The 25,950-nt window shown below is 40.5% G+C and overlaps 1 long non-coding RNA gene across 1 annotated transcript in view; it reads left to right on the top strand.

Moving 5' to 3' along the window:
• The first annotated feature begins 21,602 nt into the window (after positions 1-21,602).
• The window catches only part of LOC141569205 (uncharacterized), a 54,897-nt gene continuing 50,549 nt past the window's right edge, over positions 21,603-25,950 (top strand). The window contains exon 1 of the long non-coding RNA XR_012492677.1: positions 21,603-22,036. This is a non-coding gene — a long non-coding RNA (uncharacterized LOC141569205). The remainder of the gene's footprint in view (positions 22,037-25,950) is intronic.

Genomic DNA, 25,950 nt, shown 5'->3' on the forward strand with positions numbered 1-25,950 from the left:
AATTGATATAATCATATGATTTTTGTCCTTTATTTTGTTTATGTGATGTATCACATTGATGGATTTGCGTATGCTGAACTATCCTTATACCCCTGGGATGAACCCCACTTGGTTGTGATGAATAATCTTTTTAATGTATTGTTGTATTCGATTTGCTAGAATTTTGTTTAGGATTTTAGCATTTGTATTCATCAGAGATATCGGTCTGTAGTTTTCTTTTTTTGTGTTATCCTTACCAGGTTTGGTATCAGAGTAACATAAAATGAGTTACGGAGTATTGTTTCTTCTTCAATTTTTTGGAAGAGTTTTAGTAGGACAGGTATTATATCCTCTTTGAAGGTTCGTTAGAACTCACTAGTGAAGCCATCTGGTCCCTGACTTTTGCTTTTCGGAAGGTTTCAGATGACTGATTCAATTTCTTTACTGGTGATCAGTCTATTTAGATTATCCAGTTATTCATGATTCAGCATAGCAAGGCTATATGTTTTTAAGAACTTGTCCATTTCTTTTAGGCTATTGAATTTGTTGGCATATAGTCTTTCATAGTATTCTTGGATAATCCTTTGTATTTCTGTGGCATCCATGATAACTTCCCCTCTTTCATTTCTGATTTTGGTTTATTAGTGTCTTTTGTCTTTTTATCTTAGTGAGTCTAGCCAAGGGTATGTCAATTTTATTAATCTTTTCAAAGACCCAACTCTGTCACATTAATTTTTTCTATTGTCTTTTTGTTCTCTATTTCATTTAGTTCTGCTCTGATTTTCATTATTTCCTTTTATCTGCTGACCTTGGGTTTCATTTATTCTTCTTTTTCTGGTTCTTTAAGGTGTAATGTCAGGTTATTTATCTGGGATTTTTCTTGTTCCTTGAGCTAGACATGTAATGATATAAATTCCCCTCTTAAAACTGCTTTGTCTGCATCCCCCAAATTTTGGTAGGATGTATTTTCATTCTCATTTGTTCCTATGTATCTTTTGATCTCTCCTCTTATTTTTTCTTTGTCCCGGTTGTTCTTTGAAAATATGTTGTTTAATCTTCACATATTTGTGGTTTTTCCTGCTTGCTTTTTGCAGTTGATATCCAATTTCAAAGCCTTGTGATCAGAGAATGTGCTTGGTATGATTTCAATCTTCTTAAATTTGCCAAGGCTAGTTTTATGTCCCAATATATGGTCTATCCTTGAGAATGTTCCATGTACACTAGAAAACAATTTATAGTCTGATATTCTAGGATGAAGTGCTCTATAAATGTCAATTATGTCCATTTGACCTAATGTGTCATAGAGGGCTGATATTTATTTATTTTCTGTTTGGATGATCTATCTGTAGCTGTCAATGATGTATTTAGGTCTCCTACTATAATTGTGTTTTGGTCAATCTCTCCCTTTAGTTCTGTTAGTAATTGCTTGGTATATTTAGGTGCTCCCTGATTGGGGGCATAAATATTGATGACTATTATGTCTTGTTGTATAGTCCCCTTTATCATTATGAAATGTCCATCTTTGTCTCTTGTTACGGTTTTTTATCCTGAAGTGTGATATCAGTATGTCTACACCTGATTTTCTCTGGATACCATTTGCTTGGAGTGTCAATTTCCACCCTTTTCCTTTGATTCTATATTTGTCATTGTAGCTGAGATGTGTCTCTTGGAGGCAGCATATAGTTGGGTTTAGTTTGTTGATCCAATCTGCTACTCTGTGCCTTTTTATTGGTGAGTTCAGTCCATTTACATTTAGGGTGATTATTGATATGTGAGGATTTCCTATAATTCTATCTTTGGTTTTCTGGTAAAACTGTGTCTCCATTGTTTCTTTGCCTTTTTGTTGTTGTCTATTATTTCTGTGTGGTGGTATTTTATGATTTTTCCCTGTTTCTTCTTTTATTAAGCTATATATTTCAGTTCTAGATTTTTTTTGAGTGGTTACCATTAAGTTTATGTAAAAGAGAGTTTCGTATTTAGAGTATTCCATTTTCTTCAGCATGCTTACTTCTTCCATTCCTTAATTCCATTTCAGGCCTTTACTCTTCTCCCTTTTATGTTTTTGTTGTCACAAATTATCCCTATTTATGCTGGTCAAATAGTCTCCTTCAGTATTTCTTGTAGTGCAGGTTGTGTGTTAGAAAATTCCCTCAGCTTCTGTATGTCTGGAAAGGTCTTGAGTCCTCCTTCATATCTAAAGGATATCTTTGCTGGATATATTATTCTTGGCTCATAATTTCTCTCTTTCAATAGTTTGAATATTTGGTTCCACTCCCTCCTGGCTTGTAGAGTTTCTGCTGAAAAATCTGATGATAATCTAATGAACTTCCCTTTGTAGGTTACCATCTTCTTTTCCCTGGCTGATTTGAGGATTCTTTCTTTGTCGTTAATTTTTAACAGCTTCAATACAGTGTGCTTTGGAGAAGGCCTCTTGGGGTTGAGGTAATTAGGTGTTCTATTTGCTTCTTGGATTCGAGAATCCAGTCTTTCTGCAAGTTTAGGAAATCCTCGTCAACTATTTGTTTGAATATATTCTCTGTTCCCTTCTCTCTTTCTTCCCCTTCTGGTATGCCCATTATTCTTATATTGCTCTTTCTGATGGAGTCACAAAGTTCTTGTAGTCTCACGTCTCAGGTCTCTTTCTCCTTCCATCCTTGTCATTTCCAGATTTCTAGCTTCGATGTCACTGATTCTTTCCTCCACCTGGTCAACTCTACTACCTAAACTGTCTCTTTCATTCGTCATTTCTTTTCTTGAGTTCTTAATCTCCAGAAATTCTATTTGGGTCTTTTTTAAAAATTCAATCTCTTTGGTATAGTGTTCATTTTGTTCTTTGATTGTGTTTCTGAGTTTATTAAACTGCCTGTCTGTGTTTTCTTGCATCTCGTTGAGTTTTTTAAGAACTGCAATCTTGAATTCTCTATCATTTAAGTCACATATTTTCATGTCTTTAAGTTCATTTTCTGGAGACTTTTCACATTCTTTCTGAGCTGTCTTGTTACCTTGGTTATTCATGGCAATTGATGATTTATTATTTCTCTTACTAGACTTCTATAGGAATGGGTCCTGCAAGAGGTTCATAGAAAGAGGTCTTTCTTTTGTTTTTCAGTAGGTGTTTATAGAATGTTTTATTTTCTCTCCGACTGCAGCCTTTTATTCTCTCTCACATTGTAATGTTATATTTTCTCTGCACTATTCCAGCTTCTCACACAATGGGGGGGATTCCCTGGAAGGCAGGCTTCTCCTCTGTTAACAGTTTGCCTGAGTCATAGGGCTTTGCCTCCATGGGAGGATGTGGAGAGCTTCTGGAGTTCCAAAGCTCTTCAGGCACCAGATTCAGAGCCCGAGCGTTTCAGCAGCTCTGTTTACTCCTGAAGGATCCGCCCAGATAGGTGGGGACAGGGTTGGGGTGTGTTGTGAGAGGTGGCCCAGAACAATGGCTGTGACCACTACCACAGCCAGTCCTGCTTCCGTGGCTTCCTCCCCTTTGCCAGAACTAGTTGGGCTGTGAGTCCATGTCTGTGGACCAGTTCTCAGAACTGCAAATATTCTGTTCTTTTCATCTGAAACTGCTACTGTTCCACTTCTAACACTGGGCAGGTGGGGGCAGGGTGAGTTCTAAGAGGGTAGGGAGGGGTTGGCTAGTCTCAGTACCTTAGGTTTCTGTTCTCTGCTCAGCAGTGAGGGCTTAAACCACTGTTTTCAGCCTTCTTCCCTCAGTCTTTTCTCCAAGGTCTCTGCCGTAAGTGTTGGGTTCAGCTGTGTTATATGCTGTCCCCTCAACCCTGTGGGCCATATGTGAAGCCCTAACAGTCCGAGTTCTTCCCCCTCCCGCAGCTGTTTCCAAGATGCAGCGAGCTCGGAGCATTGAGCTAGGTCTGCATCCTGCACCCACGTGTCCCTGTCTCTGCACTTCTCCCTTCCCTCTTCCCCCGCTCATGCCTTTAGGTGATTTCAGTAGTGGCCCTCTTAGTCTTGCCTGTCTGCTGTGCAGGGAGTCCTTTGTGGAGTTATAGTTGTTCAATTTGTTGTAAATTCCAGGGGTGATTTCAAGAGGCTCACCTCATGCCACCATTTTTATGATGCATCTCTCTTTCTTTGTTTTTTCATATAGCTGCATAGTATTCCACTGTGTGAATGTACCATAGTTTTTCAGTAATCATTCTATGTATGAGCATTTAGCTCATTTCTAATATTTTGTAATAGCAAAGAATGCTGCAGTGAATAACCTTGTGCACGTATGCATTTCATCCTGTAGATTCCTACAGGTAGAACTGTGGAGTCAAAAGACAAGTGCAGAAATAGTTTTGTTGGGTCTCGCCAACTTCCTGTCCAGAAGCGTTGTATCGATTTGCATGTCTGCCAGTAATGTTTGAAGAGAATGTGATCTCCCATGTTTGCTGACAGGACGTGTTGCCCTTTTTTTTTTTTTTTTTAATAGATATTCTTAGAGTAGATTTAGATTAACAGAAAAGTTAAGTGGAAAGTAGAGAGTTCCCATATAACCCATGCCCTACACATGCATAGCCCTCCGTCCCCTACTATCACATCTCCGACCAGAGGGGCAGATTCGGTACAGTCGATGAACCTACATTGACACATCATTATCACCTAAAGGCCATAGTTTCCATTAGGGTTCCCTCTTGGTCTCGTACATTTTATGGGCTTTCACAAATGTATAATGCCATGTATTCACCATTACAATACTATATAGAATAGTTTCACTGCCTGCAAATTTTCTATGCTGAACCTATTTATACTTCCCTCTTCCTTAACTGCTGGCAACCATTGATCTTTTTACTCTCTGTATAGTTCTGCCTTTTCCAAAATGTCATATGGCTGGAATCATACAGTATGTAGACTTTTCAGATTGGCTTCACTTTGTGAGTTGTCTGTCCATATATCTGCTTATTTTTATATCATTTTTTTGGTCCTTTGTCCCTGAATTTTCAAAAATACCTTCTATATTAAGACTCTTAAAGCTTTGTAGATGGTACACATTACAAATATTTTCTCCATTTTTCAGTTGTCTTTTGATTTTGTTTATAATGTTTTATGCTATGCATTTTTATACATTTTTTTTGTAGTCAACTTTATCAATCTTTATTGCCTCTGGAGTTAAAAAGTCTCTTTCCCTATTCTAAAGTTAAAGAGGAATTCACCCATGTAGTTTATGTGTGGTTCCATTTTCTTATATTTAGATTTTTAATTCATTTAGAACTTATTCTTATGTATGGTGTGAGATAGGAATCTAATTTTATCTTTTTCCAAATGGCTACCCAATTCTCCCAGCTCCACTTATTTAAAAATCCATCTTTGCCTGGAGTTTGTCTTAATCACTGTGTTCTTGGACATCTGCCTTCTGCTGTGGAGCTCTTATTATTAATGCAAGTGAGATCTTAGATTTTGCTTTTGCATTTTCTCAAAGAATACTTTTGAAATATGGAGCTTTTTATAATTTGATTGCCAGTGAATTCTTGCTTTTCCTTAATATGCTACATAAAATAGTGGCTTACCAAAATGGAATGGTGTCTGATACTGCAGCTTTTTCTATATCACAGCCTGGTACTTTGTGACTAAGCTGGGGTGATGAGGATGGGTGTCTTAAATATCCTTTCACGGAACATCTTTTGCTGTTTGTGGTGGTCGCTGAAATCATTGCTCTCATACTAGGAAGCCAAGGCCCTTCCTATATAACATTTACCACCCTTTTCCCCAAAACAATAGCCTATAGGTTGTAGACTGTGGATGATAAATTTATTGCTTACCTTGTTAACCAGTGTATCTTTAGGGTCTAGTACAGTGCTGCACACACAGTAGGCAGTAAATTAAACTTTTGTTTAATGACTACGATAGTGAAACAATAAATAAACGACTGGTATATTACTCTTAAGTCATTTCCAATCCAGTGTTGGAGCAGCTGTGATAGCAGGTTATTAGACATTAAACACCTGGTTTTCAATATTTAAATAAAAAATTATATTTAGGAATGTACGTTCCCACTATGGATCAATTATCTGTGGGAGTTTCTACTATGGATCAATTATTACACCAGGACATTTCACTTCTGTTAGTTCACTTAATTCTCATTGCAACCCTATGAAGTAGATATTAGTCTGCGTAACAGAGAGGGAGGGGAACTCAGAAAGTTTCATTAATTTTGTGAAAGGTGACTCAGCTACAAAGTAAAGCCATGTCTTTGGGCTTCAAACGTACCTTTCTCAGTAATGTGTTGAGAAGTGTTAGGGTTTTGTTTTTCTAAAAATGCAGAAACAAGGAGAGATGATGATGGTCCATGACCACCCCTTGCAATGGCTGATGTGTGATAATGTACTAGTGTTTACTCTCTATTTCTTGATAAGTTATCAGAACTTTGCTGCTTCTCACAATACTATTAGCATACCTGGGTCTGTAGCAGGTAATAAGTAATTCAGACTGAATTTGGCAAGAGCAAATATTTGTCCTTTCCCACTTTCTGTTGGCTTGGGAGGAAATTATTTTCCCTCTTCCATTGTTTACTGAATAAAAATGCATTTACATTGCTTTCTAAGCCAGCTGTGTGGTCTGGCCTATTTTTCCCCCATTGCTTCGATGAATAAATTGTGCAAAATTTACTTGCTCCAGTAACAACAGATCCTGTTAAGAAAACATTCAGTTAGACTCATACAACAAAACACAGCAATCTGATGTCTGGGTCAGATTTAAGAAATCAATTCTCTCCTGCTTCCAAAGAAGTCATTTTATTCTGGAAGACAAACTATCATGGTACAACGTAGGAAATGGAAACTCCATTCAGAACCACCCTGGGTTTTCTGATGGGTCCATAGTTATATTTAGTATATGTAAAGATAGGTCAGAGGCAGTTGCAAATAATGATAACATTTTCTTAGTCTGGGCTTGCTGAGACCCTCCTCATAACAATGTGATAAAAATACTATGAATTTGTCGAGAGCATTTTATTGCACAGTGTGGTCCTGCATTTGGAGTCAGCCATGATGCAGGGAAAGGAAGAATAAAAGAGTTAGATTTGAAGTCAGGCCTCTTAGGTCCAATTTCCAACTAAGTGACTTATTAGTTATTCAACTGACCCAAGTGTCTTTCTCTGTTTGAATCTGTAAAATGTGCAGATTTAATTGAGACTTGCATACAAAAGCCTTCAATATGATGTAAAACACTATGCACATGTAACACTTTTTTATTCATATCGTTTTTCTTGAATTTTTCCTTCCCACTGACTTCGGAAGGTAAGTAATGACACTAACACTACAGAGACTTACTTGAGATGTAAGCAGAGTGGGCCTTCTGGTTATATCCTTTTTGTAAGGAAAAAGCTGCAACTGGAGAGTGAGGGAGCGCAGATCATCTGGTCAGCCCTTCAACAATTCTTAGTTTCGTTTTAATGCATACATCTCTGTGCTGAGCTCTCTTCTGGGTGCTGGGTAAAGGTTGAAAAAGAGCATGCGTAGTCAGTTTACCAGTTTATGATGCTGCCTAGGGTTTAGGAACGATCATAAATGAGTAAATCTTAATCCCTCCCCTCAAGGTGCTCACAGTACATTGGGAGGGGAAGGTGGACACGTGTCATGTAGGGTGTCATGTGGGGCCTCTTGTCCCACTCCCCACACAAGAACGCAGGACATGGTGAGGCCAAAAAGGAACACCTATGGAGCCATAAGTAGGGGAGTCAGACCACTATTTTCTCGCTGGCGGCTGGGTTGGAGACACAGGAAGCAGGAGCCACACTATCTGCAACCCGCCGTCCGCTTCTACTGCCAACCAACTTTGCTAACTGCAGTCCACTCTTGTTAGCTCAGCCACCATCTTCTTGCTAGCCCCCATTTGCTGCTAGTGTAGCCACGGCAGTTATATTAGTGGCCAATGGCTCATTGGTTACAGTGACGGCCAACTAGCCACAGCTGATGGCCATCCAATCACAGTTGATGGCCATTTACTACCTGAGCCAGCACCTTTCCATGTGAGGCCGAGAGCCTGGAAACTGCACTCCTGGCTCTGTCCCCACAAAAATGCACCCCTGATTTCAAAGATTTAATACATAAAAAAGAATGCAAAAGATCTCATCAACTATTTGTATATTAATCATTTCTTGAGATGATAATATTTTGGATATAGTAGGTTAAATAAACTGTAATAGTAAAGTCATATATGTTCCTTTTTACCTTTTTTAAATGTGGCAACTAGAGAATGACAATTATACGTATTTGATTTGCTTTGTATTTCTATTGGATATTGCTAGTTTAGTCTTTTGTGTTTTCAGATGACTTGTCAAACTATTTCTTTCTGCATGATGATTTCCCCCTTCGGTGGCCTTTGGTGTTCTTTATTGCTAATAACCTTCAGTTCAGACCATCCTAATTCATCAGAGCCACTTTCAAGTATTGGCTCCGAAAGAAAAAGGTGTCAGAATCCAGACTCTTTTCTTCACAGAAAGTTTTTTCATCATATGCAAATTTACTGCCCCTGCCTCATCGCTAGCTGTGTGTGTCAAGGGAAATTTGGAGCATCTACCTGTCTTCCAGTTAAGAAATTTAATTACTCTAGTGAGTTAGAGGCAAGACCAACAAAGACAAGTTGGTGCCTTCACCCAGACTCGGGTGAAGCTGGTAACGCTTAAATGACATAATTTACAATGAAACATGACAAGGCACTTAATCTGTTTTATTCTTACCATCTGTAAAATGGGTGTAGCACTCAATGTGTATTTGGGTAACCAAGTCCAGAAAGTGGTTTGGAAATCATATAACATTAGGACCAAAACCAAAAAACTGGGATAGGGAACAGTCGAATGTATTTAAATCGTGTCCTTTGCATATCAGCTGTCTCAGAAAGGAAAACAAAAAGAATCAACTGATGGGATTAAATCAGCTAGAGATGTGGCACCCCCAGAAGCAGAAGAAACGTGTGAGAGCTTCAGACATAACCTGTGCATGCCAGTGTCCACACATTGAGCATGTTCATACCCCAGGGGCCAAAACAAAGGCACCAGTGATCACAGCCAGAGCGTCATCCTGCAGGAAAGCATCACCCACTGTAACAAAGTCCTTAAGTCTTTAGAAAATCTTAGTATGCACTATAACAAACATCTCAGTATAGCTTTCTCAGGAAGGATCTTGAAACACCACTGGGGTGAATTTTAAACATGGTCTTCTTAACATATCCCTTCCCAAAGCTCAGAGAATGCAGGGAGGCACTCCAAAGCCTACCTGAATGGGAAACGTTGAAAGCTAGATTCTTTTTCACTGTGAGTACAAAATATATGCAAAGCGGTAACCTGCAAGACTCAAAGCAACTACCCAGGAGGACTTCTGGGCTGGGTAGGTGAGTTTCTGAAGCAATTACTCTGAAAATGCCACGCTGCTTTTCAGTGTAAAAAGAGACTTGGTGTTGTGTACCTCCCCATTAGCTCCAAAGTGTTGAGATGTGAAAATTATTTTAATGGGAATGGGAATAAGAATGGGGTCTTGACTTTACTCCGTTGTTTGGCTGTATATACCAGAAGACGTGTAATTTGAGGTCTTCCTTCAATAGGCATTGAATGTTGGAGATGGGTGGTGGTGGTGGGGACATTCAAAAGCCTGGGCTGAGGTCACCAAGGGGCAGAAGGAGGCTAAAAGGGCTCAGAACAACCTGCTCTTCCACTGCAGTCTCTTTCAAAGGGCATCGTGAAGTTAAATTTGTGACGAACAATCCTAAAATTGAACTGAAAATACATGTCCATAAATTGATATGTTAAAAAAAAATATTCAAAACAGCTTTATTCATAATAGCAAAAAAACAAAATAAATGTTCATCCACAGGTGAATGGATACAGAAATGTGGCATGGTCATTCAGTGGAATACTACTCAGCCATAAAAAGGAACGAACTACAGATAAATATAATATCATGGCTGAATCTCACAAACCGTACATTTGGGAAGAAGAAGCCAGAAAACAAGATTATGTGTTATATTATCCCATTTATACGAAGTTCTAGAATAGCAGAAACTACAATGTGGTGGCAGGTTATTAGAACAGTAGTTGTGTGTAGGGGGTGAGACTTGACTGGAATATATGTAGCCCCAGGAGAGATGTTTCTGGGGTGATGAAAATGTTCTCTCGTGTTATCAGACTGGTGTTGGCACAAATGTATACATTTGTCAAAACTCATCAAAATGTACGTGAAATCTGCATTTTGTTGTGTGTAAATTATACTTCTATTTTTTAAAGGTAGAAGTAAAAAACCCCATTTTCCAAGTTCAAATGCACTTTGTTTATATCACAGCCATCGTGAATCTATGGGTGGAATCTGACTTCAAGATTCATCCATACATGCAGTTTTCTCTTCTCCATGGCTTTTTCTAAAATTTCTGTCATTTCCTATTTTGCCAGGAAGTGTGGAGAAAAGGAAAAGTAGCCCGAACGTGAATGGGTTTTTCTAAACAGAGAACGGGTTTGCCTTTAAAGAGGAGAGAACGATGCATCCTCCAGCAGATATCTAGTCTCAGAGATTGTTTTAATGATAATTGGTCAATAATGGTTTCCTTAGTAACTAGCAACTAACACCTGAAACAGAACTTGGAGTTCGAGAAAAATTAAAAAAAAACTTGGATTATTCTGGTCACTTTTCCAAAAGGGCAAGCATCTGGAAAAATAAATCTTTCATTTCAAACAGAATGAAGATAAAAATAACAGAGCTTTAAAACAGAGAGATACACTGGTTTCCCCACATACTTTTTTATTTCCTTGATAGTTGGTCAACAAAGTTTAATCTAGCCTCTGGCTCCTGTCTGTAGATTAACCACATTCAAGTAAAGTACATGACTTCTAAGTCAGCCTGGACCACCAAAGGCAAATTCGGTGCCACATGCTTTATTATTTTTCAAATCCTGAAAAAGTAAGCAATCTTCTCAGTTGCAGCAAAAGTGGTCTCAAATATGGGGCAGCCAGATGGCGCAGTTGTTTAGAGTGCGGGCTCTTAACAACAGGGTTGCCGGTTCGATTCCCACATGGGCCAGTGAGCTGCACCCTCCACAACTAGATTGAAGACAACGAGCTGCCGCTGAGCTTCCAGAAGGGCAGCCAGATGGGTCAGTTGGTTAGAGCGTGAGTGCTCAACAACAAGGTGGCCGGTTCAATTCCTGCTATGGGATGGTGGGCTGTGCCTCCTGCAACCAAAGATTGAAAACGGCAACTGGGTTGAAGGTTGGAGCTGACGGGCCCTGGAGAAACACACCGTTACCCAATAAAATTTATAAAAATTAATAAAAAGTGTTCTCAAATAAATACCAAAAGACCATGGAGATTAATTAATAATAATACTTATGCTCCAGTTTCCTGAATTTGATGAGCCCTCTTCTTTATGACTCGCAGTCATAAGATGATGATGACGTCCCACTCATGCAATCCTACAACATCAGGACTATGTTCTCTGCCCAATTTACAAACACACTGAATCTCGTCTTCTACGGTTCCTGGACGTGCAGCCTTCTCACCAGTGAAACTTCTCTCCTCACCATCACATGATCAGTATATGCTTATTCTTACAACAGGAGGGTTCTACCTGGCATGAAGAGCAAGCCCCTAATTATAAAGGGTCACGTGTTATCTTTCTATGTATTTTTTTCCATTTCCAATGTTAATTGAGTGCACGTGACACTACATTTGACAGATATAGAAAAAAACATATCCATTAAATAATTCTGATGTATTAGTACATATGAAATGGATAGATAGGTATGTCAAAGTTATAGAAAAACTATGAAATTCTGAGCAATAAAACTTGCTAAAATGGCTGTCTTATTGGACATTGGTTTTCAAAAGTTCAAAAGGCTTCAGTGAAAGTTTTTAAGAGCAATCATTGGAAGAACCAACTGACCTTGCTCTTCTCTGTCTCAAGTCAGAAAATAAACAGTGAAAGTGTGTCTTAGTGGTTTGCGAGTGATTTAGAGCCGGATGCTCAGCTATTAGAAAGCCATCGATTGAGGCTGGAGGAAATGAGTTAGCTGCAGCATGAGCTAGAAGCCAATGGCCAAGATGGGGAGGTCAGGGAGGGGTGCCAAGGTGCTCCGCATTTCTTGGCAGCAATCCAAGCTCAGTGCTGAAGGCCGGCTCTTGTTCTGAATTCGGGCTTTCCAACCTTTAAAAAGTCTCACCTTGATATTCGATATTTTGCAGTGAGTCTTGCAAAATTCTTGATATTGACATAAAACATTCCTCGAGTATTGTCTCCAAAACCACCTTTTTAGGTTAAAATTCATTCACTGCCCTTAGACTGACTATTCTTTCAGAGTGACAATCAACAGTATTCGGAGACTCTATTTTCAGAAATATCTCTGACTCTGGAAAATAAGCAAGTTTGCCAAGAGTATTACTCAGAAAAAAATATTAATGGTTCAAGACTATCAAAGCCATTAGCCACTCTTACCAGACTGCTTCAAATAAAGTGTATTGGGAAGGGTCGTGGTTGAACGGGAAACCAGCAGACGTCAGTTCTATTCTGGGCTTACCTTCTGTGTGACCTTGAGCAATTCACTCAATTTTTCTGCAGTTCAGTTTGCTCAGGTTTCAAAAAATTGCAATGATAATACCAGGATGTTGTGGAGAGTCATTAGATTAGCAAGACACTTTGGACTCCTGAGACACAGCTAATGTAGAAATAGAGGCTATCCAAGACTTGCTTCACAGAAATCTATCATATATTCTATGGCTGTATTCTCCTTTTCCCTTTCCTCACTGCTTTAAAGCCCCACGAATTACTCCTTTCAAACACTGTATTGTTCTATTTGAATTGTTGCTCAGTTACAAATGATGGGATAAATATATACTCTACTGAAATCAGTTCATTTCAATTTAACATAAGACAGATTGATGGGAGTACTTATAGAAAGCAAGTTATTAGTTTGATGATAAGACATAATTCCCCTAATATTAAAAGGGTCTTTTGCCTTCTGTCTCTTTTATCTAACCAGATAGAATCTAAGGTTGTTTTACTAACACTACCTCATATTTGCCAAAAGATTGCTAGCTGCTAGGCATATTTGCTTGCATGATCTCATTTAGTTCTCACAGCTCCTTGAGGTGTATTTTGTTAGTATCCCCACTTTACAGACCATAAAACTGAGTGAGGATTAGCAAAGACTCAGTGTCACTCAAGTTATCAGGAGCATAGCTGTCATTCAACCTTGGGTTTCTTGGCTTCTAGTCACTAACTTGCACTTTTCCTAAACTAGTGATTACCAAACACGAGTACGTTTGTGAAGATTCACCATGCTTGTTAACGATGAGGCTTCCTGAGAACCACAACATGTCCTGGTGCCATGGCTTGTTTACTGCACATTTGAGCCACATCTGAGAATTGACAGTGAGGGCCTCTGCTGTGGACTCAGTGAAGACCGAAGGTCAGAACAAAGACCTCTGGGGAGCCACAGAGGGCCTTCCTGTTGTCAGGGTGAGTTAAGTAGATGGGTACAGCATAACCTTATGACATTCAGTTATTGGGTGGTTAAGTACACGTGACAAAGATTGACAAAATGCAATTGTGTTTATATCCCTTAAGAGCAAGCGTTTCTTTAAGGACCAGCTAACCACAACCCAACTCTTATTCCCATGAGCCAGTGCACTGCTACGGGACGCTGCTGTGAGACAGTCACTGCAAGTCATGGTTTCTCAACCTCAGCACTGTTGACACGTGGGCCAGATAATTGTTTGTGTGTGCGTGTGTGTGTGTGTGGGGGTGTTGTTCTGTACATTGTGGGATGTTTGGCAGTATCTATGGCCTCTAACCACCTGTAACATGGCCTCCCTAGTTGGGAAAATGGAAAATGTCTCCAGACTTTGTCAAATGTCCCCTGAGGGGCAAATCGCCCTTGCTGGAGAACCACTGTTTTGTGTTCTGCTGGCCGATGCAAGACCCTGGGGAGGTCCAGCTGTGGAAGTCTATTTGCCCCATCACACTTCTTACGTGGAAAGGATCTATAAAGAATCCAGAGTTCAATGAGGCCTGCTCTTTACTCTGAAGGCATCTATATTCTATTAGAGAAAATACCATAATTTCATATATCACAACAATATGAAGTATTGGTGGCTATAAAAAGGGTTCCAAGGGCTGTGTGAACTCCATGGCAGGTGCCTGCCTGAGACTCCTGGAGAAGCCCTGCATTTAGACACTGGGGTAGAAAAGCTGCCCAATCAAGAAGAGAGAGAAGAGCAATCAGAAACAAAGGCTGAGAAGCACAGTTTGGAATAATCGTGGAGGCCAAATGATGTGTTTTTGGGACATGAGTCGGCTGATAGGAGCACACGCTCTACAGAGGGGGATATGGACCAGTCAGGAGCCTGAGCAAGACAAGGCTGTATTGACTGGAGCTAGAGCACTTTGACCTGAGGGCAGCAGGCAGATGTCAGGGAGTGAGAAATGACAGAAGACGAGAAAGCAGAGGCAAGAGACAAAACCACTTTGGGACAGCTTTGTTTAAAAAAAATGAATGATTTTGTACACTTGACATTACAAACAAAGAAAAGAAAACTCATAGACACAGACAGCAGTTTAGTGGTTACCGGAGGGTGATGGGGGAGGAGGGTGGTAGAAGAGAGTAAAGGGGGATCAAATATATGGTGATGGAAGGACAACTGACTCTGGGTGGTGAACACACAATGCAATATACTGATGATTATTGTAGAAATGTACACTTGAGACCTATGTACTTTTACTGACCAATGTCACCCCAATACATTTAATAAAGATGAAAAAAAAGGATATCTTGCCATCTGTGACAACATGGATGAACCTTGAAAACAGTATACTGAGTGAAATCATCCAATCATAGAAGAACAAGTAATGCTGCATGATTCCACTGACATGAGGAATCTAAAATCATCAAACTCATAGGGCAGAATGGTGTTTGCTGGAGTCTGGGAGGAGGAAGGCATGGAGAGCTATTGGGCTATGGGTATAAAGTTTCAGTAATGCAAGATGAGTACATTCTAGAGATCTGTTGTGCTCACAGAGCCTGTAGTTGGCAATAGTGTATTGTACACTTAAAATTTTATTATGAGGGTAAGCCTCATGTTAAGTGTTATTACCATAATAAAAATATTTTTATACATACAAAGAAAGGAAGAAAGAAAGAGAGAGAGAGAGAGAGAGAGAGAGAGAGAGAGAAAGAGTTAGGGCCTGAGGATAAAGCAGAAGAAAAGGAAATTTAAGCTGATGTATTCATAGAATGTTTCCAGAACTAGACAGGCTGGGTTCTAACAGAATAAAGGTGTAAAAAGCCATGTGGCATAAGGAATTGAAGGATTTTGAAGATTCAGACTACACAAAGGGATGGCAGGGCTCTGGATTTGGTTGTTTTAAAGCGCTGAAAGAAAAGCAGTCACAGGAACGGATCTCCTTTTTTGGCTGGCATTTCCTTGTGAAGTTACAGAAATAAGGGGCCTTTCTCTTAAGGCTTTAAAGAGCAAGATGGCACTTAAGACAGTGACCTTTCTCAGGCCTGCTGTTGGGCTGTGCTAGAAAAAGGTTATCAGCTGCCTCTCTGGGACTACACAAAACAAAGATGAGAGTTTTCAGCCTTTGCAAAAGTCTACCGTAATATTCAATATTTTCCGTTCAATCTTTCAAGATATTGGTATAAAACATTCCTGAGTTAAACACTGGGGTACTAAAACAAAACACTCAGATGTGCGATGTTTGCTGATTTCAGTGGCACAGATACTCCCCCATAGCTCATTTTAAGCTGCCATCAAGACGCCATTGAACAAGGGATTGGGATGGGGAGTGTTCAGTTGATACCTGCTGGCTGGTGTGAGCCGGTTTCGAGCCTGTGTGAGCCAGTGCAGACTGGCTTCAGCACGCCGGTGTACCCTTGGTCGTCTCTAAGTCGTGCTTCCTGGAATGCCATCTTCCCAGCATGGAAGCCTCCGCTAAATGATTGGGCAGAACGAAAACTTTCAAGTGAAGGGCTTTTCAAGTGCCCTCTTGTCTCAAGGTAATAGTTTTCATTGTTGCCACTTTCCATCTGCGGCACCACTTAGAATGTACAGGAATGGTACATTCAGGCAGCAGAAAGCCAACCTGAATCTCATAGGACAAATGTGACCCACCAAAGATTTATACAACAACAAACAGATACACTAATAGGGGAAAAGTGGCTGGAATTAGTGGCTCATTTGGGTAGAACTGAAATGGGTAGCTTTTGCTGTTTGGTTATTCAGAGGAGACTTTGAGTTCACACATTTGGATGGACACAGTAGCGGCTCTGGTTATCTGTGTTGTTTAGTAGCAGGATGAGAAAGGCACTTCTGGCTCAGTGAGCCATCTGCAATCCTGACAATGGCCTAAGAGAGAATGGTTTCTATTCCCTGAGAAAGGAGCAGGGGAGTGGGGCCATGGGGCTGATTCACTGTATCTAGAAGTTCTCACATTGAATTCCACTGAAGTTACATCATGAGATGGGGGCATTGTAAAAACTTCTGACTTAAGGAATTATCTTGGAGAAAACCTTTGTGTGCCCTTGTCTTCTGTTTTTTGCTCATTACAGGGATTCCAGGAACAAATCTGCTTCACGTGGTAGTGTCATCAGTTTAAGATCCCAGTGGCCACACACTTATGGTCTAGCTGCCCACTAAAATTTTGGGGAGGAATATTTTTAAAATAATATATTACCAATGTTATCAAAATACATAAAAAACACAAAACAAAACAAACAAAAAAACCTAGCAAATGATGGAGAAAAAAAGGCACCTATGTAATTTTGTCTTTTTCTTTCTAGACTTTTTTTTTCCTGTTATTTTTCTACCACATCATCTTATTCTCAGGGTGTTTAGAACAATGAGGTGTGTTTCTAGTTCATGTCCTACTTTTGAAAAGAAGTATTAGGGAGTAAATGCTGATGAGAGTAATGAACTTATTAGCATACTTCCATTTTTACTTTTTCTGTCCCCAGCTCTAAATTAAAGATGTGAATACAGGCTGGTATGAAAAGTGAGAATATTTAATTCCTTTTTAAAAATTAAATGTGTTGGGGTGACAATGGTTAGTAAAATTATATAGGTGTCAAGTGTACAATTCTGTAATACATCATCTATATATCACATTGTGTGTGCACCACCCAAAGTCAAATCTCCTTCCGTCACCATATATGTGATCCTTTTTACCCTCTTCTATCTCCCCCTTCCCACCTTACTCTCTGGTAACCACTAAACTGTTGTCTGTGTCTATGAGTCTTTGCTTGTTTGTCTTGTTCATGGGTTGCTTTCAGTTTTATATCCTACATATGAGTGAAGTCATATGGTTCTCTACTTTTTTCTGTCTGACTTAATTTGCTTAGCATGATAATCTCAAGATCCATCCATGTTGTCACAAATGGCTGTTTCATCTTTTCTCATGGCCGAGTAGTATTCCATTGTGTATATATACCACATCTTCTTTGTCCAATCATCTATTGAAGGACACTTCGGTTGTTTCCATGTCTTGGCCAAGGCAGGTGTGTTGTGGGTTGGCTAGCTCTCTGGAAATGGAGCAGACTTCGTTGTTTGTTAATGATGTTGAGTTACCTCATTAGACCCATGCAGGTTGAAGGATGATGCTTTAACGGTGGGTGCATTGGAAGATCCCTGCAGAGGGCAAAATTGTTTTCCTTGACAATTTCTAAGGCACTTGTAATGTCTTCTCTATAATTGCCCCCATTTGGTTTTGACTTTCTTTTAAGAGAACAGGCCTTTTCCTAAGCGTTTGCATTTTCAGTCCTTCATCATTCCTCTTCTACAACTCCTAGCTATTTTTCTTGCTGAAGAGCTGATGACCAGTTCTCACAGAGCTCTGTGCTATGGACTGTTGGGGACATGAGATATTCACCTGTTTACTCCTTATAGCACCTACCCCAGTGTCTAACAATGGGGAAAATCTCTGGCATTTTCAGGATTTGACAACTTATCTGGTCTTCTCACAAACATTCGCACAGGCCGTCACCACATCCTGGGTAGGCAGCAGGAGAGGGTTTTGTTGGGGAGGGTGATACAAGAGAAAACCAAGTATTTGGAACAATATTATGTAGCAGTTTGGAAATAAAGGTCAATCAGCTGTTGCCTTAAACTTTTCTGAACATTGGGCTTTGCTTTCCTCTCCTCTTTTGTTTATCAGAAATGATCCATTATCTATTTAGACAACACCCTTTTCCCATAGAAGGTTTTAAGATTGCCTTTTCAGTCATGACATCTATGTGACATCTATGGAATTATCTCCTATGTGTCATGTATTTAATCTTGGTACTCCCCTTACTATTGATGTTACATAATGGGTCAAGTACATATGGCTCAACCTAATTTCCCTAGTGCCATCATGATCTATGTGGCCTCCAAAAGCTCAAATAAGAAGGTGAGTTCACCAGATCAGTGCTTTGACAACAAATTCCTCTGAATTTGAGGTGCAAGTCACCTTTCTATACTTGTTCCTCTAATCTCTGATGCCAAAAACAAGCACATGTGCTGTTAGGGTATTAGGACCAGAGCAGGTGAAAATGGAATTGGACGGTGGAAGGTATTTTAATGGGCCACGGGATTTACAAACTTTCATGAAATAAAACAAACAACTGTCTCCCTTGGGTGGAATCGGAGACATTGCCACTACTATTCCTGTGATCCATTTAGGCATCAAGATGTCTGTGGGGACAGAGCCCCAGAAAGTAGTTTCCAGGCTCTCGGCCTCACATAGAAAGCTGCTGGCTCAGGTAGTAAATGGCTATCAACTGTGATGGGATGGCCATCAGCTGTGGCTACTTGGCCGTCATCTGTAACCAGTGAGCCATTGGCCACTAATATAACTGCTGTGGCTATGGAGAAGAGGAGAGGAGAAAGAATGGGGGCTAGCAAGAAGATGGCGGCCGGGCTGGCAAGTGCGGATGGCAGTTTGCGGACAGTGTGGATCCAGCCTCCAGTGAGAGTATAGTGCCGCCAGAGAGAATATAGTGGTATGACTCCCCTACCTATGGCTCCGTGGGTGTTCCTTTTTGGCCTCACCATATCCTGCGTTATGTGGGGAGCGGGAGCAGAGACCCCGCAGGCCGCCCCGCACGACAAATGGCACAGCGAGCAGGGTCTCCCACACGACAAAGTCAATATATATTTTTTCTAATTTCTAATGTTCTGTAAGATATTCAGTGTTTTATCCCTGACAAATCCAGGAAGACTTTACTGGAAGTTGTGTGTATCAGGGAAGGGAGAGGGTGCTGAGGGATTCTGGGAACAGTAATGATGTTATTATCTCACCTCAAATGAGCCTCAGAGAGATTTTCCTAATGTTCACAACGGGTCCAGAGTGAAGATAGAATTTGAATCCAATTCTTCTGAAAGCAGGCTTTCTAACTCTGAATCCAATTTTCAGTCTTTTCCATTGCTGTTGCCGCCTGCATACAGAGCATTCAATAAAGGTTCGTTGAACTGCATTGAATGGATCTGGAGGCAAAAGGGAGTTTTATATCTGCCTTCCCAATAAAGACAATTTCCTCCGGACCAGATTCTCAGCTTTCTGCTCTGTCTCTGAGTTTATTTGATAAGAGAGTTGATTTGGGCTTGTTTTAGCAGATAAGTTCAGTTAATATTTGTTTTAGGAAAGTGGGATTAGTGAAGATAGGTGGGGAATGAATTATACATTCTCTGAGCAACTGAAGGTCATTAGGAAAACATGCAGCTGCCTGAGATTTCCAAGTGAGCTGTGCACGGAGAGGGCTGGAGGCGATTTCCAAACATTCTGGTTTCTATTTTTTGGAGTCACTTTGGAAGTGGTGAACCAGGACATTCAGGCTCTTCATTCAAATAAAAGAGAATTTTTTAAAGAGAAAGTGACACAGCTCTATGTAAATATGGAGAAGGTAGTTTCAAGGCTGACAGACAGGCAGGAGGGAGGAGGGGGGGACTGGGAGAATCACAGGAGGTGAGTATTTTGTTGAGTCAACATGCGTAAGAAGAAGGACGTGAGGTAAGAACCAACTCAGCCAGATTCTAGCCAGAGCAGCTGTCCCAAACATGTGCCCAACTTAGGTAGCATTTTGAAGAACATTGACACTGAAAATTTTACAGGAACAGAAAAAAATCACCTGTAGAATGAAACTGGAGGTGAGATTGGGCAACAATAGGTCATCGGTCACCCTTCACCCTCCCATCCCAAGCTCCCATCACTGGGCTAAGTACTTTGCACTCATTAGCACATTAAATCCCCACAATAATCCTATGTGGTAGGGACAACCATACAAAATTCACAGATGGGGAAAAACTCCAAACGTTTGATTTCTTGCCCCAATTTAAGACCCCAAAGTGGAGGATGTGAATGCAATATCAGACCTGGTTGGAGTTGAATTGTTACATATTAGAGTACCTCACAGGGCACTGTATACTTCTTCAGAAAGGAAAACCAGAGAGCAAGCATGCAGGTTGGTGGAAGTGTCCTACAGGGACATGAATTTAAAGCACTAAAATTTGGGAGATTTATGGGTTTCCAGAGTCCTTTTATATCATAGGGAAAACTTAATGTTTTAGAGATGAAATATCCAGCTCCCTTCAGGTGTTGGGGCTGAGGTTAAGAATTGTCTTATTTATCTATTTAGGAGTGACCGACACAAAACAGGGCAAATGTGGACAGGAAGGTCAGGTCGACCATGTGTCCTAGTGAAAGAGAGCTGGTGAGAAAAGGGCAGCAGAAGGCAGATTGTTTGAGTGCCCCTCGTTAGTATATTTCCTATTGGTTTTGTTTCTCAGGAGGAACCTGACAATACAGATGAGGATACTGAAGTACAGAAATGGGATCCTTCTCAGATTACGCTCCTACTCAGGGAAGAAGACAGGATCATTTCCAGCGGGTCCAGGGCTCCTCCTGTATAATTCTTCACTTTCTGCTGCTTCCCAATGATAGATCCTTCTTCATCATTAAAGAAGAAAGGACTGCAGATCAGAGGTCTTCACTAAATTAAGTGAGACCCAAATTTGACAGCCATGACCTTACTTAGACTGAGAAGGAAAGATGGCCCCTGCGCATGTCCAAAGGAAGGGAGTGGTCTACCATTTATTCAACACATACTGGGCATCAAGCATGCACACAAGTATTCTCTCTTTTAATCCTCAAAAAATAAACCCTTACCTTCAAGTTCAGATAAGGACACTGAGGCTCAGGAAGGTCACAGAGCTGGTAAATAATGGGGTTACTTCGGCCTGAACGCCACGTTCTCACCATGACAACAAACTCTCTCCCTAAAATTGGGCTAAAGAATGGATGCAATGCACTCCTAGATCCCTTTCCAAAACTTCTAGTGGAAGAGAGTCTGAGGGAGCCCAGGGATTTGTGAGATGACTGGGTGCTGCTTATGACTTGGATTCTAATCTTGCATCTCCTGTCCTGTCGCTCTTTATCTCCAGCCCCATATGCCGGTGTGGTACACACAAATCTGGGAAAATGCTAGGCCCCGGCGGGCAGTGCTTGTTTTACAGCCAAGCACACCTGTTTCCTGCAGCTTGCCAACCCTTTCAGCTGCTGACTGCTGGGCGGCATGATTATCTCCTTTCAGATCCCATATCTGCATTTCCTTTCCACAGAAAAAAGAACTCTCTCTCTCCCCACCCCAATTCTCCTCTCTTTCTCTCTCCCTCTCTCCTTCTCTTCCCCTTCTTTTTGATTGGACTTTTTCTCATTTTACAAAGATTAAAAGAAAAACAAAAACAAAAAGAATCAAAACCTTTTGAATGCTTTTGCTGATACTTGTAGATGGCCCATTCTATGCTTATGCCCTGTGCCTCTGGCCTCCCTCTTTCACCCTTAACCTGGTTCCCCTGCCCAATTCCCTTTGCTGCTTTTTCTTCCTGCAGGATTTTTACCAAGTCCTAAACACAGGTGTTTGTTCTGACTGATGCTCTGCTGTTTGTCATGCAGATGGGATTTCACTTCAAACATGATTTTAATTTGATGGATGTTCTGGTTGTTTGTCATGCCAGCAAGATCCTGCTAGAAGAATGTTTTATCCAACTCTGATAACTGCCACATTCCCAGTTACTCAAGACACTCAGTCTCATGAGGTAAGGCCCAGGATTTAGGGGAATTAAAATCACTTTGATTGTATTTATTAAATTCATAATCCATAACATTTTCACATACCTATATAAATGCATGCTTATCACAGATTTGTAAATGGCTAAAGATAACAGTGATTTTTCAACATTTTAAAAAAAATGTATACATATATGTGCACACATACATAGATATGCATATATATTTACATACCTATATGTTATATATATTTTAGTGCTATCCTCCTGTAATGATTTTTTATTTATATTCATGAAAATGATGATTTGTTTTGTTTATTAAAAAATAAGAGATCTATATTGTGGTGCTGAGCTCCAGATGGTGAGAAGAGCATCAATAGCAAAGGTGTGGGGTTGTCAGAATGTTGTGTGTCTGGATGGAAAGTTGCAAGGAGTCTATACACTGATGTAATGTAGGGGTGCACTAGGACTAAGGATATGCAGGGGAAGTTAGGGGTTCGCCGCAGGAGCCGAGGAAGGCCTCAGTATCTCAGGATAATTCATACTGAGGTAAGACCACTTAAAGTGAATACACACACACACACACACACACACACACACACACACACACACACAAAAGTGAATCCACAAAAATGAGGACACATATTTTGCAGAAAATAATAAATACGAGTTTGACTGGGATAATGCATGATAAATGAAACTGACAATGATAATATTAAGTGCTTATATTTTTAAATGTAAATTACAAATACAATCATGACCTAATTCTTAGAATGAACAAAGAATGAATCAAGTTGATTTCATTGTTTTGAAGGTGGGTGCATGATTTTATTATAAACAGGATAAAATATTCTTTACTTTCTAACAGTTTCATACCATAACCTTAAAGAGAGTACTGTTTTAAAATGTAGTTAGTATTTGACTCATTGTTCCAAGAGCCCTTCTTAATCTTTTGATAATCAAATTATTTTCTCTTGAAATACCTTTAAGGTTATCTTTGTAGTTTGTTCTTTCTTCAGTTGTTAACTGATTTAACTCTGCCACCTTCTCATCTGTCAATGGTTTTACAGGAGAATTGGGACCTTCTCCAAGATCACTCTTATCACTCTCATCAATTTAATGAAATTTGTTTGCAAATTTTGCAGTTCCTTTATAATTACTTTGTATTGTGTACCCCAAGTTGGGACTTCACAACACCTGATGGTTTTTGAGAGTCTAGCCAACACCTGACAATCATTGAGAGTCTAATCAACAAGACATTGATACAATAGATGAAGATGAATGCCAGTGTTAAAAGGGAGATATTTGAGGGTAGGGACTCATTTTGTACGTGACTATTTCATTAATGGATATTTTTTTCTATTATTTTAACTTTTGTTTTCCTTGAAACTATCTAACTGTGGGAGGAAGAATCAAATAAACTATAATATCTTTCATCAAGAATCACACGTCCATGCTGCATTGTAAATTAGATGCAAACGGGAAGGGAGTGTTCAAGATCCAAAGATACAGGATATAGACCAGAAAGTAGAAGGTCAGGGAAAATGGCTTATTCCATAGACGCTGGGAGAGGCTTACATTTTCTGTATTTGGTTTCTGCTGGGGGCTGAGGTAGAAGTGATGGATGTCCTGGGATGATAATGATCCTTATATTTGGATTCCTTGGAACATTTACTGAAGTGGAGAGTAGTGTTCAGGAGGTTCTGTTAGGGAGTGTTTGGAAGGCCTGTATCTGTGGTGGGGAAGAAAGGAAACAGCATTTGGCAGAGGGCAAAGACAAATTGCCACAGTCTCATCGGAAGCCTCAGCCAACATTCTGAGGCTGAGATGACCCCTCAGAGTTGTTCCCAGTTGAGGGTGAAGGGTCCGATTACACCATTACATTGAGCCATCAGTCCCAGGAAGGTGATGTGGGTTTGGGCAGGTGCCCTGTTTGGCAGAGGCAATCTCTATAGGGTGCTAATGGGTGAGGCTGTTCCCTGGGACAGTCCTTGAAGCTCAGGATGATAATAATCACTCATATTTATTGAAACCTTACTAAATCTGTGTGTAGTCAGTATTCAAAGTACTTGTGGGGACAGAGCCAGGAGTGCAGTTTCCAGGCTCTCGGCCTCACATGGAAAGGTGCTGGCTCAGGTAGTAAATGGCCATCAACTGTGATTGGATGGCCATCAGCTATGGCTAGTTGGCGTCAGCTATAACCAGTGAGCCATTGGCCACTAATATAACTGCCGTGGCTAAGCTAGCAGAAAATGGGGGCTAGCAAGAAGATGGTAGCTGAGCTGGCAAGCGCGGATTGCAGTTAGCATGGCAGATTGCAGCTAGCAAGTGGGGTTGATTGGCAGAAAAGCAGATGGCAGGTTGCGGATCATGTGGCTCCTATTTCCTGGGTCCCCAACCCAGCTGCCAGTGAGACTATAGTGGTACGACTCCCCTATCTATGGCTCCATGGGTGTTCCTTTTTGGCCTCACCATATCCTGCATTCTTATGTGGGAAGCGGGACTAGAGACCCCAGATGGGACCCTGCTTGACACCCTGCATGACAGTACTTCCCTTGAATTATTTGAAATAATTGTTGCAACAAACTTATAAGGAAGACCCTGTTGTTATCCCCACTTTAAAGATGATGAAATCATAGTTTAGTTAGTAAGTGGAAGAACACTAGGCCTCAATAGTCTAGCGCTCCACCCAAACCGTCCCATTTATCCAACAACTCTTGTGTAAACTGTCCCTCATCGCCAAAGCAAACCACTTAGCCTTCCTTCTAGGTGCACATACCTCATCTAGCACGTGGTCATGTCACTGTTTTTCAGTTACGTGTGCCTTCCACAGCACACAGCACCTTTCTCCTCTAGTGTTTCCTATAAGGAAAGGGTAGCTATTGATCCTTATTACAGAGGGGGAAATGAGATTCACTTCTTCATTCATTTATTAGGTCAAAAAGCAGTCAATTACCAGTATTGCATAACAGGAAAGGTGTGAGGCTTAGGGAGTGTCAGTAATAAAGTGAGGCAAAGTCACTTTCCTTAACAAGGTGATCCTCTAACTCCTTACAAAGATTAGGTGACGTTCACCAAGTAATAGACATGGTGATGGGAAAAGTTGGCTCTGATGCTTTGGCTGACTCCAAAATCCCCATGCTTGCCCCTAGGTTGTCTGAACCTTCGTTCTTTATTACAACCTCCTCTCACCCGGACACAAAAGGAGAGTCTGCTCCAGGGAATTGTGCCTTGGCCCCTTCAGTCCCCACATTGAAGGTCTTACAAAGCAAGGACGCCCTGTCCTCAGCTCTTCTGACCGCAGGCTTGTGTCTCACACCTTAATGTTGAATGCATTTCTGCTTAATGCATTGCAATGTCAGCCACCCAAATCAACAAACCGAGACATAAAGCTGAGTGGAAATAAATAGCCTCATTTATAATCAGCCCGGAAAAGTATGATTTGGATTTTGGATCGATGTTTTCCGTTTTCCGTGCAATTCCTGCCCCCTGGCAGGAGCAGGAACTGAAATATCTTTAACACATCTGTTCTGTTCCATCCCAGTGCTGTCTCTGGGAGGGGCCCGCTGAGGTGGAGAAGCCCAAGGATGAACTCAGATGATACAGGTGTTTAGAAAGACCTGAAATAAGTTTGTCCAGAACTGCTCTCTATCAAACAGATTGCCACAGTCATTACTGTACTCAGTGGAGGCCCTGAAAACAAGGCTTTTGTTCCTTTCCTGTTTGAGGTTTTCTTGGTTGATGAAAGTCAACTGGCTCTATGAGTAGTTTTCTCAATCTCTATAAATATGTTTCAATTATGACAATTCTATAACTCTTTCCTCCTCCATGAGCTGAGCTAAATATATAAACACTATCAATACTTACATAGCAAATGTGAGACTCTAGATATCCTGGGTCAGGAAGATGGGCAATAACCACTAGTTCTAATACATTGTATAATA

The sequence above is a fragment of the Rhinolophus sinicus genome, linkage group LG02 (genome assembly GCF_036562045.2).
Source record: "Rhinolophus sinicus isolate RSC01 linkage group LG02, ASM3656204v1, whole genome shotgun sequence".
NCBI classification, from domain to species: domain Eukaryota; kingdom Metazoa; phylum Chordata; class Mammalia; order Chiroptera; family Rhinolophidae; genus Rhinolophus; species Rhinolophus sinicus.